Here is an 11,889-nt window from a genome sequence, read left to right as displayed (position 1 = left end):
CTGCACTGTTGCTGGCAGCAGCGCTGCCTTCAGAGCTGGGCACCAGACCAGCAGCTGCTGCTCTCTGGCCGCCCAGCTCTGAAGGCAGCGTAGACGTAAGGGGGGCAGTACTGTGACATATCCCCCCCTCCCCCGCCAGCCAGATTTCACAGGGGAGACCAGATTTCACAGGCTGAGATGCATTTTTCATGGTCATGAATTTGGTAAAGCCCTACTCACGGGGCGGGACTCGGGCTTTAGGCAGAGCAGAACTCTGGGCGGGGCTGGGACTCAGGTGCCCCGCGCAGTCACAGTTCCTCTCCTCGGTCCTCCTCACTGGGCTGGGGCCTTGGGGTGTCATTTCTAACTGCCCCAAACCTGCAGTAAGTTAATACCCTGCAATGCTTCCCAGGGTACCCAGGGCTGGGAGGCACCTCGCCACCACCTGCCCTTTGCCTGAGGGAGCCTTGTCTGTGCCTGCCAGGGGTCAGCTCCCCAACTCCACTGGCCACACGCACTCGCTGCTGGGCCTGCCGTCACTGCAGGGTAGCAATAGGCCCACTCTGCCCTCAAGCCCTCTGAGCATCTGTCTGGAGCGAACAGTCCCTGGTCCCCTGGGCACTGGCAGGATTCACAGATTCACTCTTTCCAAAGGAACAGTAACATCCTCGGCCCCAGCTTACCAGCTCTAGCTCAGATCACTGCTCCACTTAACACACAGCGCTGCCATAGGCTCACAGCGAAATCACCCCTCAGTTCAACAAAGCCAAGAGTCAAGTGGAAGTGTTGGAAACAAATGGTTACATATAACAAAGTCATAACATGCGTTCTAGAGCTGAGACTGAACTAACAAGATATTCTCCTGTCTAACCAAGTACAGCTCACCCGAAATCCTTGCAGCACTTCACAGCCAGGCAGGCTCAGACCCTTCTTTCATGAGACATGCGTACGGTCAGTTTGTCTCCAAGGGGAAGGATCCAGTAGGTCTCTGCACACCGAGAGAGATCAGACCGATCCTTTGTCTTTATGCTTCAACACCACAGATGGACACACACACAGCCCCCTGCTCTTAGTTTCTTCCTGTAGATTTCCCTTTTTTGTGGATTTTGCACTCTAATTTTACACCTGGCTCAGTGGCAAAGAGACATCCAACATCAGGCACACAATACACAGATGGCCAGACAGGGAGGTAACCTCAGTTGCCTCCTGTCTGAAAGGAGCATCTGGGGCACATCACCTCCCGTGACCTGCCTTAACTCCAAGACCTTAAGGGCACCATTGTCCGTCTGGAGACACAGCTCCTTACATAGGATCCGTACAGAGGTCTTGCTCCCATTATGGCAGCTTCTAGCAGAAGCTTTTTTCTGCTCAAAAAATTAAAAATATGTGCGACTCAATAATTATGCGCATGCACAGTAGCACAGAATTCCCCCAGGAATAATTACAGGGACACAATAACACCATCTCCTTGTATGGTGTTGAGCCATGGGCGACCCGGTTTGGTCGCTGCAGTGCGAGTGTAGACACCATGTTACCCATGTCCATCCTAAGAGTCCTCCATCAGCAGTCCCATAATGTCCAACACTGACTTCTCTGGTCACAGCTGTGAACTCCACAGCCCAGGAATCTTGGAGACCAGATGCCAGACATAACCTTTTAAAACCCCACATATTTTTGAAATGCTTTTTTCTAATTGCCCAGATTGATAAACACTCCTAGCAGCTCTCAGTTGTTGTATGCAACTGCTCATGCTAATTACATAAACTAGACATGATCCTGCCTAGAGTAGACAGGAGGTATTGGAAATCGTCATGGCCCCCATTGCTGCAGTTCTTCTTGTGGGTCTGCAAATACTATAGGATTATTCATCCTGTGCTTGCAACATTCATGACAACAGTGCGGAGCTGTGCAAGCTCCATGCTTCTGTCAAAGATGGTGGATAGTGAAAAGTGCCATGTTGGTGAATATGTGCAGCACTGATGCAGGGAGCCAAGTTTGCATGTGTACAAGTGATATGCTAACTGGGGCATCTTTCTGTTGATTTAACTTGCACTGATGAAAGTTTTTAATGTAAACATGGCTTTAGTATCAAATGACCAACTATAAATTCAATGAAGTAACTCGATTTAAAACTATAATTTGACTTGGTATTAAAACTTTCAAACAAAAAATGAAATTAGACAAATCTAATAGGTTGAATGGGACAATCAAGTTTAAATCAGTGTCAAATTAACAAAATCTAGCAAAATCTTTAATACTTCTCTTACTTTGTCTTAAGAAGGAAGTAATCTTAGGCACAGCATGATTCTTAAATGAAATTCAGAGTCATATGATTACTACAGCTTGAAATGCAGCAGCATTTAGACATGTCTCTAGCTGAAAATGGTTAGAATAATACATACAAAAGTTGGGGTACATGAATCACCAATTCTTCCTGGTTCAAAGCAAGAAAGTCACAAATAAACCATTCTCCTACCTCAGTGCCCAGAGACAAGTCAGGACATCACACTGACAATCCAAAGGAGCCCATCTCTTTATCTGTATGTATCCATTGTACTAAAGGTGGGGTGGGGGATTCACAAAGGTTCTTAGACTCCTTACTAGGCACCCCTGTGGTAACAGCACTCCCACTCAGGTTCCATCTATCCCTGTAGGCTCTTAACCTCACTCAGCACCTACGTTTTTGTGGTAAAAATCCTCTAGATGCCTATGTTCCTGCTTCTAGGCATGCACCCAGCTGCCTCATTCTAGGCACCCAAGCTCTTGTCTCTCCTCTAAGCCACAGTGCAACTCACAAACCAGGGGAAGGTAGGTGGAGGCCCAATCTGGTAAGCATGATCAGAGGCTGCCTTGCTCCACACAAAACAGGCAGGAGGCTGGGGGAGGGTGAAAGGAGATGGTTTCCCTCATAGCTTTTAGCCCAGTGGTTAGGGTGCTTACCCAGGATGTGGACGTTACATGTGAAAGCATGCAGTTTCAATCAGCACTAAGTCAGTTTTAGTTACAATAGTGTCACATTCAAATCCTATAACCCATTCCAGTTTTGTTTTAGAAGAATTTTCCGCAATCTGAAGCAATTTTAAGGCTTACTTTTTACTATTTCTAGCAGAATTCTTTTCTTTCATACCATTTGAAATTAGGATCTTTTTCAGAATTGGATGGAAGTTGTTGGGTTTATATGAACTGGGTACTTTTCAGTTAGCAGCACCTACCAGCCCAAGAGTCCAGTTTTAGGGAACAGAACTGAACTCCAATGGGAAGCAATAATTATGCTCTCCAAGGCCAAATTCCAACTTCCCTAAAGAAGAGAAATTCCCTATAGAATTTTAGCAACAACAATTGATTTCTTAAAACTTTACAGAAATTCCAGCTGCTATGAAGTTCACAATCTTCCTCGTGGCAGGATTTAGGATTTTGTCTTCAGGCACACTTAAAGAGTAATTGGAGCCAGGGGACTGGACTCAGAGATATCCACCTCACACATGGGTGCCCTAACCACCAGTCTATATGGTCATTTTCACTCTCTGTCTTGACCCAACTCTTGGTTCTAGGATATATTGAGACACCCACCTCAGAATATCTGAGAGCTGAGAGGCTAGGGCACTCCCCTGAGAGGTGGCAGATCCCTGTTCTAAACTCTTGGCTTTATTAGGTGCGGAGGGGACTTGAATTGGTCTCCCACATCCTAGGTGAGTACCCTAACCTCTGACCAAAAGATTATGAGGGAGATTCCCTCACTGCAGAGTTAGGCAGCCTCTGAAAATGTCTATTGAGAAGCTGGATAAGAGTCAACAGTGTGCCCTTGTTGCCAGGAAGGCTAACGGCATTTTGGTCTGTATAAGTGGGAGCATTGCCAGCAGATTGAGGGATGTGATCATTCCCCTCTATTTGGCATTGTTGCGGCCTCATCTGGAGTATTGTGTCCAGTTTTGGGCCCCACACTAAAGGCTGTGGAAAAATTGGAAAGAGTCCAGCAGAGGACAACAAAAATGATTAGGGGGCTGGAGCACATGACTTATGAGGCGAGGCTGAGGGAACTGGGATTATTTAGTCTGTGGAAGAGAAGAATGAGGGGGGATTTGACAGGTACTTTCAACTACCTGAAAGGTGGTTCCAAAGAGGATGGATCTAGACTGTTCTCAGTGGTAGCAGATGACAGAACAAGGAGTAATGGTCTCAAGTTGCAGAGGGGGAGGTTTAGGTTGGATGTTAGGAAAACCTTTTTCACTAGGAGCATGGTGAAGCACTGGAATGGGTTACCTAGGGAGGTGGTGGAATCTCCTTCCTGAGAGTTTTTTAAGGTCAGGCTTGACAAAGCCCTGGCTGGGATAATTTAGTTGGGGATTGGTCCTGCTTCGAGCAGGGGGTTGGACTAGATGACCTCCTGAGGTCCCTTCCAACCCTGATAGTCTATGATTCCAGAAGCAAAACCAACTGGAGTTTTGCAGCAGTCTTCAAGTGCAGCTGCACACAGAGAGAATTGGAATAATCCAATTTGAACATAATGGGCTGCAAACTCTACTTAGGGCTGGCATCTTTTCACCACTCAGGCTGGAAAATGGCTCTGTTGGAGGGGAATTGCCTGTAAGTAAAAATGTGTTGGATCCAGGTCCTGCACCTGCTGATTCATTAGAAAGGGCCATGTCAAAGCAATCCTGCACTGGTATGGGGTCCATTAAGGATGGTGCATCAGTGGTGCAACTAAGAGCTGCCTAGAAGTGGCTCCAACTCTTTTTGGGGCTACAGATGGCCTTGAGATTCAGAGAGCTTGAGCCATCTCCTTGGTACCTCCTCCTTCTTCCAGCTTCAGGAGAGAATCCAGCTCAATTACCTCAACTGATGTAGCATATATAGAATACTTCTGAAAACTGCCATTAAAAAGACATGGACATATGTCTGTGTGGTGGTCTTTTTGAGTGTTGCTGTTTTCTTAAGCTCCCTCAGTCTCCTATAAGCTATCAGTTGGCCTCTGTGGCCTCAGGCTTCTAGCTGGCTCACACTGTCCAAGCCCTTCTAGGGTACAACAAATTCCAATAGAAAGAGTTCCTTGCCCTTCAGGATTAATTATAACAAAAATGGCTTCTTACCCACCTGCAACTTAACTCCCTTTGTGGAATTAACTCAGCAGGGTTCCTTCCACACTCCTACTCTCATTGGTGACCAGAAACAGATCCAGGCTAGGCTAGGCTAGGCCTGGCCTGGCCTGGCCCAGTTCCTTTAGCTGTGGCATAGGGAACATCCCACCTTGCTCCATTGGCTCCAGCCAGGAACCATATTGCTAAACCCAGGCAGCTCCTTTTATTTTGGCCTGCTGAGCCTTGATTGTTTGTAACTGGTCCCCAGCCTTTCTAGCTGCTGGAGGACCAGCTCTCAATGGTTCCTAAAATGGCTGCTCTCTGGATGTCTCTTTAGGCAACGCTGGAAGTTTAACACTTGCTGCTCTTTTCCTCTCAGAGAACTGCTCCGGAGGCTGGGTGCAGCAGAGCAGAGGAGCCTCCAGAAGGGAGCCACAAAGACCTGGTACACCCTGCCCACAGTCTGTTTTTCTTTTTAACATTTTAAATAATTCATAGAGAAGTATTACATTTTTAAAAGTAATGTATGGTTAGTGACATGACAGTCTCTCACACTGTATTCAAGCACATTTCTCTGGTGCATTGTGACTGCTAAAGTGGTCTAGTTTGAAAGCAAAGTAGTTTGGGAAGCGGCCAATTTTCTCCCATAGCAATAGCGTGAACATCTAGCTTATTTCCCCATTGCCAATTCATAGAGGAAGAATTTCTTTCACTAAATGTATGAATGGCCAGCTCATTACAAAGTAGTTATTCCATAATTTTGTTCAGGCTGACAGCAAAATCCATTTGAGGGATCCAAGTTATGGCATCAGAGTATGAAAGCATCTGTACCTCCATGAAACTGTTTGATTGGACTGGGAATGAGACTATTTGAAAATCAAGCTACTGTTTTTCTATGCTTTTTAAAAATATATATTTCTAGTACATTTTAATACCGTCTGGATGTAACAGTTCACAGGTCCTCCTGCACTAGATCCACAGCATAGTCTTTTATTTGGACAGGAAGTTGTCCATTAGTCCATGACCTTCCTTTGTCTTACAATGTGTTGTAAATTTAAGGGAAGCTCAGATGAAGTGAGGTTGGTGTTCAGACTGGCGGTTTTCCTAAAAGCATTGAATAAATCAATATGATAAATCACTCTCCTAGTCATCAAGTTTTAGGTTAGGCATGAATTGGACAGTTAAAGTGCTAAAAAAAGAATTCCATTGTTGTTTTGTTTTCCAGTATCACCTAGTCCACAGATAAAGAAGCTGTTTCATTCTCTGTTGCTGATAAGCAGACATTTTGTAAGCTAATCTCTTGATAAAAAAGAGAGGTTTTGTGTATCCATGGAAAAGTGTTCCATGTTTCTCTGTACTGCTTTGTTAATTTTAGAACTTGCTTTATCATAATGCGCATCCTTTGCTGTGATGAACATTATCATACTTGTTTACTTCACCCTAATGTGAATTAATGGGGACATAGTTCCATATCAGTTCTTGTCTTGCTGGGTCTAAGAGAAATGTATTAAAGTAATAAAAGGATGAATGATCAGATTGTAATTTGAGCTTGTTTTGTTTTACTCATGTAACTCGTGTAACCCACTGGTGACTGTGTACTGTATCACAGTTGCCCTTGTGTGCCCAATCAGAAGATAGAAGTCTGTAACAGAAATCTGGCTCTTTAGCTCAAGCTGTAGTTGCTCATGCTTTTAGCTCACGGTAGTTCTCAAAGTATTTACCATTGTGGGCCACATATGCAACTCTCTCTGTGTTAGGTGGGCTGCATCCACACTATATATTACCTGTATGGCCCGGAGGATATCACATGAGCTGCAGCCATGTGTTGATTGGGCTGCAAGCAGCTGGCAGCCCGAGAACCACCTCTAGAGGCTCCTGATTCAATTCCTAGTGTGTTGGCCAAGTTGCCAGGCATCACACTTGTACTCCTTAGTTGCTTGAGGACATACATACAGGGCAGTCCATGTACTCCCCAAACAAACTTGTGAATGGGGTGTATTCTGAAGCTTTAAATAAGCTGATAAGGTCGAGAAGGAAAAGGCTTAATGCAGCAGTTCTCATTTACTCCATCTCACTGTTGTTTCAGGATTGTTCCCTATTGTACATTTGCTTACATTTTGGCTGGTTTATTTTTAAATGTTCCAAGACTTTCGCCTCATCCTTTAGGCTGCTATCCCACCATCAGCAAGTTTTTCCTGATATTCTGCCTTAATTTTTCTTTGTCAACATCTTCCCCATTATGAACTCCTATAAAATCGAATAGAAAATTTTTACCTCTCTCCAGGTTTGTTTGAATCATCCTATGAAATTTAATATAATTTAATAGAAATTTAATAGCTATGAAATGCTACAGGATGGTTAAATAAATTCTAGATAGATCTTTTTATTAACTTAATTTCTCACCCTCCTGGGGATTATTTTGGGGGTTACCCAGAGATATCTGTCATCAGTCGGAACATGTGGGGCTACAGGGCTTAGAACTACTTGTGTTATACCCTCATGTTATTCACGGTTTGATATTGTTCAGTGTAACCCCTTTAATTGAAGTACCCTGCATCCTAACTAACCTGTATCTTTTGCCGTGTCTCAGCCAGATTGGGAATAAAGGTGCCTTAAAATTTGTCATCCCTGATTGTGAGCGTCATTTTGGGGTCAGTCCATTGAGTGTTAGATGGACATGACTGACACATGGCTCTAACCATTGGAATACCTACAGCAAGGGTCTTCAGGCTTGTCGCATGGTTGCTACAACTGCCCGCATTACTAAATGTCCATCCAATGGTGTTTACATGGGGTCAGGTTCAGGCTTGTCCAAGGTGAGAGGGACGTCTGTTACAATACCCTAAAGGGAAGCCTGATTTAACATGAATGGACTTGATGAAAGTGCAGTGGAGAAAAAGTGAGTAGAGCCCTGCAAATCCGCGGGTATCCGCTTTTTATCCATGGACCATTTGAGCATGGATGCAGATACAAATTTTGTATCCGTGCAGGGCTTTGATGGTAAGAGCAGACGGGCAGCTGTGAGCTGCCCTGGGCGGTGCCTGGGGGGCCGGGACAGGGGCCAGCGACTGTTCGGGCCCCACGCCCAGGGCAGGTAGAGGGTCTGCCGCAGCTCCACACAGCTGTCCGCCTGGCTCTTACCATGGCCGGGCCAGAACCAGGTCAGGGAGAGCAGCGCTGGCAGCTGGGGGGAGCCTGGGTCCCTCCACCTGCCCTGGGTCGGGGGCTGGGACACTGGGCAGGGGGCTGCTCAGGATCCACTGCGGCTCCTCACAACTGCCAGGGCGTCTCTCCTTAACCGGGCTCCAGAGGGGAGCGTGTGCCCCGGCTCCTGAATCCGGCCCCCGGTGTACAGCCCTGAAAATCCCCGGATATCCGCAGATAATTTTTGCAGATCGCGGCTCGGAGGCGGATACACATTTGCGTACCCGCCCAGGGCTCTAAAAGTGAGTAAACTGCTCTTTGCTATAGTACTAGATAGTCACCCACTTGTGCATGTGGATTGCTAATGTTCATCAGGTAGCCTCATGATACAAACCGATAACACAGAGAATTTGGTGGCAGAATTCCGTGAGGCTTTTAAGGAAATAGGATGTTCTCCAGGGACCAAAAATAAAGCTGGACTGTAATGCCCAGGCAGTGGTGCCAGGCTGCCAGAAAAGTAACTGGAACTAGACAGGTGAAAACAGAAATGATCCAGAAAGTGGAAGAACCTGCCAAGTGAATCTTGTTGCTTATGACTGTAAAGACAAAATAATAATAATAATAAAAGAATGGCGACTTTACCTGTGCTTCCCAAAGCACTGAATGAACAGATTTGCAGGGAACATTATCATTTACCTACAAGACATGAGCGATGTCAGAGGCATAAAGTATTTCAACAGATTGGCTGGTTCTGCTGCATTTTGGCCGTGCATGTTTAACATGTTTTTTTGGGAGATGCTGCTTCATACAAAGCCTTATGGCATGTGGCAGAATAGGTACGTAAGTGGGCATGCCATACTCTCCATTCTCATGGCTGATGACAGGGAAGAAAATGGGGGAGGGGGAAACACTGAGGAAAAGTTGGAGCTTCTAATGAAGAGGGGAGTGGAGTAAATGTCATCGCTGTTTAGATCAGTTCAAACCACAGTTGCCAACTTTCATGTAGTAAATAAGCACCCCAACTTTCACAATAAGCCAAAAATCAAGCTAATCCCATTTTAAAACAAGGTCAAAACAAGCCATTTTTTAAGAACCCCAACTCTCTATGTGATTAGATCCCCCAAGCATGCAGTCTGGGACTGTGGTGGGCCCGCTGTCCACGACTCTCTTCCCCTCCTTGCCGCTGATTGCCAGGAGCTGATTTAAAAAAAAAAAAAAAGTAACAGGCAACAAGCTACAAGCTAAAACCTAGCCAACAAGCAACTCACAAGCCAATTAAGCCAAAAACAAGCCCAATTTCTGTGTTTTTTTCCAGGGGTTTGGCATGTTTGGTTCAAACATTGCTTTACACATTCATCTTTTCTCACCACTTCTGCACGTGAAGGTTTTCATAAGACAATACCATAGTTCCTCTAAGAGAAACAGCCGCTGTCTCCCAAGACAATACAGCAGTATTTTTCAATTTGTACTATATAGGCCCAAATTCTGCTCTCACTTACACTGGTGTAAATTTGGATAGCGATCAATGAGTTATTTTGGATTCACTCCCATATAATGGGGAGCAGAATTTGATTTGATGTGTTACTTTGGGGAATGACTAAGAGGAAGCATGATTTAAAAGTGTTTGTGCAAAAGGGCTTCAACTAAACAGGAAAAATGTTTGTTTGAAAAACAGGAGTGGAAACAACAGGAGACAGGGCCCTCCCATCCCGGGAAAGGGGGACACAGCCCCCCCCCCGCCGGGAAAAGGGGGGAAGGGGGAAACAGGGCCCCCCCAGCCCGAGAAAGGGGGTGAAGGGGGACACAGGGCCCCCCTCCCCAGCCCAGGAAAGGGGGGGAAGGGAGACACAGGGCCCCCCTCCCCAGCCCAGGAAAGGGGGGGAAGGGAAAGGGGGGACAGAGGGCCCCCCCAGCCCGTGAAAGGGAGAGGGAGGACACAGGGCCCCCCCCAGCCCGGGAAAGTGGGGAAAGGGGGACAGAGGGCCCCCCCAGCCCGGGAAAGGGGGGAAGGGAGAGGGGGGACATAGAGCCCCCCCAGCCCAGGAAAGCAGGGGAAGGGGGACAGAGGGCACCCCCAGCCCGGGAAAGGGGGGAAAGGGGTACACAGGGCCCCCCCCAGCTGGGGAAAGGGAGAGCGGGGACACAGCCCCCCCCAGCCCGGGAAAGGGGTACACAGGGCCCCCCCAGCCGGGGAAAGGGAGAGCGGGGACACAGCCCCCCCCAGCCCGGGAAAGGGGGGCAGGTAAAGGGGAGACAGAGGGCCCCCCAGCCCGTGAAAGGGGGGGGAAGGGGCACACAGAGCCTCCCCCCAGCCAGGGAAAGGGGGGGAAGGGGAACAGGGGGCCCCCCCAGCCCAGGAAAAGGGGGGAAGTGAGAGGGGGGACAGAGGGCACCACCCCAGCCAGGGAAAGGGGGGGAATGGAGAGGGGGGACACAGGGCTCCCCCCAGCCCGGTAAATGGGGGAAGGGGACAGAGGGCCCCCCCAAGCCCCTGAAAGGGGGGGAAGGGAAAGGGGGAACAGAGGGCCCCCCCAGCCCAGGAAAGGGGGGGAAGCGAGGGGGGGATACAGGGCCCCCCATCCCGGGAAAGGGGGGCAGGTAAAGGGGAGACAGAGGGCCCCCCCATCCCGGGAAAGGGGGGGAAGGGGCACACAGGGCCCTCCACAGCCTGGGAAAGGGGGGGAAGGGAGATGGGGAACAGAGGCCCCCCCCAGCCCAGGAAAGGGGGGAAAGGGAAAGGGTTGACAGAGGGCCCCCCCCAGCCTGGGAAAGGGGGGGGGGACACAGTGCCTCCCCATCCCAGGAAAGGGGGGCAGGTAAAGGGGAGACAGAGGGCCCCCCCATCCTGGGAAAGGGGGAAAGGGGCACACAGGGCCCTCCACAGCCTGGGAAAGGGGGGGAAGGGAGAGGGGGGACACAGGTCCCCCGCCCAGCCTGAGAAAGCTGGGAAAGGGGGGGAGAGGGGGTCACGGGGCCCCTCCCCAGCCCGGGAAAGCGGGAGAAGGGAGAGGGTTGACAGAGGGCCCCCCCCCAGCCTGGGAAAGGGGGGAAGGGAGAGGAGGGACAGAGGGACCCCCTGAAGCCCGGGAAAGGGGGGGAAGGGAGGGGGGGACAGAGGACCCCTCCCCTCCAGCCCGGGAAAGACTATTAAAATCTCGTGACCATGAAATTTACCAAACTGGATGGGTGAATTTGGTAGGGCCCTACCCAGGAGACTGAACAGAGGGGTACTTCACATTACAGATACACAAATGTGGATCCTCAGTTGCACTGTTTATATCACGGCCGCTTCTTTCTGGCAGATCCATTTGAGCTCCGTGGCGCACGTCTAAGACAGAACCTGGCTGCCGTTTATCCACCCGCAGCTGTTCCCAGCAGCAGAGCCTGAGAAGCTGCAGAGTGAGAGAGAGTCCGTGTCACTGTGGGTCCCTGTAACAAGGAAAGGCCCAGGGGCGAGTCTTTCCTCCCCCTCCCGCTAATGGGAAGCTGGGCTCTGGTGTTCTCCTTCATCTCCAACTTCACTGCGGAGCGTCAGTCGAGAAGACGTCCCAGGCTGTGAGGTGAGTTAGGGCAGTGGCTCTCAACCTTTCCAGACCACTGCACCCCTTTCAGGAGTCTGATTTCTCTTGCGCACCCCAAGTTTCTCCTGACTTAAAAACGACTTGCTTCGAAAATCAGACCTAAAAATACA

General features: G+C 48.7%; 1 pseudogene across 1 annotated transcript in view; it reads left to right on the top strand.

The window, feature by feature from the left end:
* The window catches only part of LOC311531267 (C-type lectin domain family 2 member D-like), a 193,174-nt pseudogene that overhangs the window by 57,872 nt on the left and 123,413 nt on the right, over window positions 1-11,889 (top strand). The gene's annotated exons all lie outside the window — the stretch shown is intronic.

Source organism: Lepidochelys olivacea (assembly GCF_965140295.1).
Source record: "Lepidochelys olivacea isolate rLepOli2 genome assembly, chromosome: 14".
NCBI lineage: Eukaryota > Metazoa > Chordata > Testudines > Cheloniidae > Lepidochelys > Lepidochelys olivacea.
The sequence above is the reverse complement of the archived record's forward strand: the minus strand, read 5'-3'. Positions and strand labels throughout refer to the sequence as shown.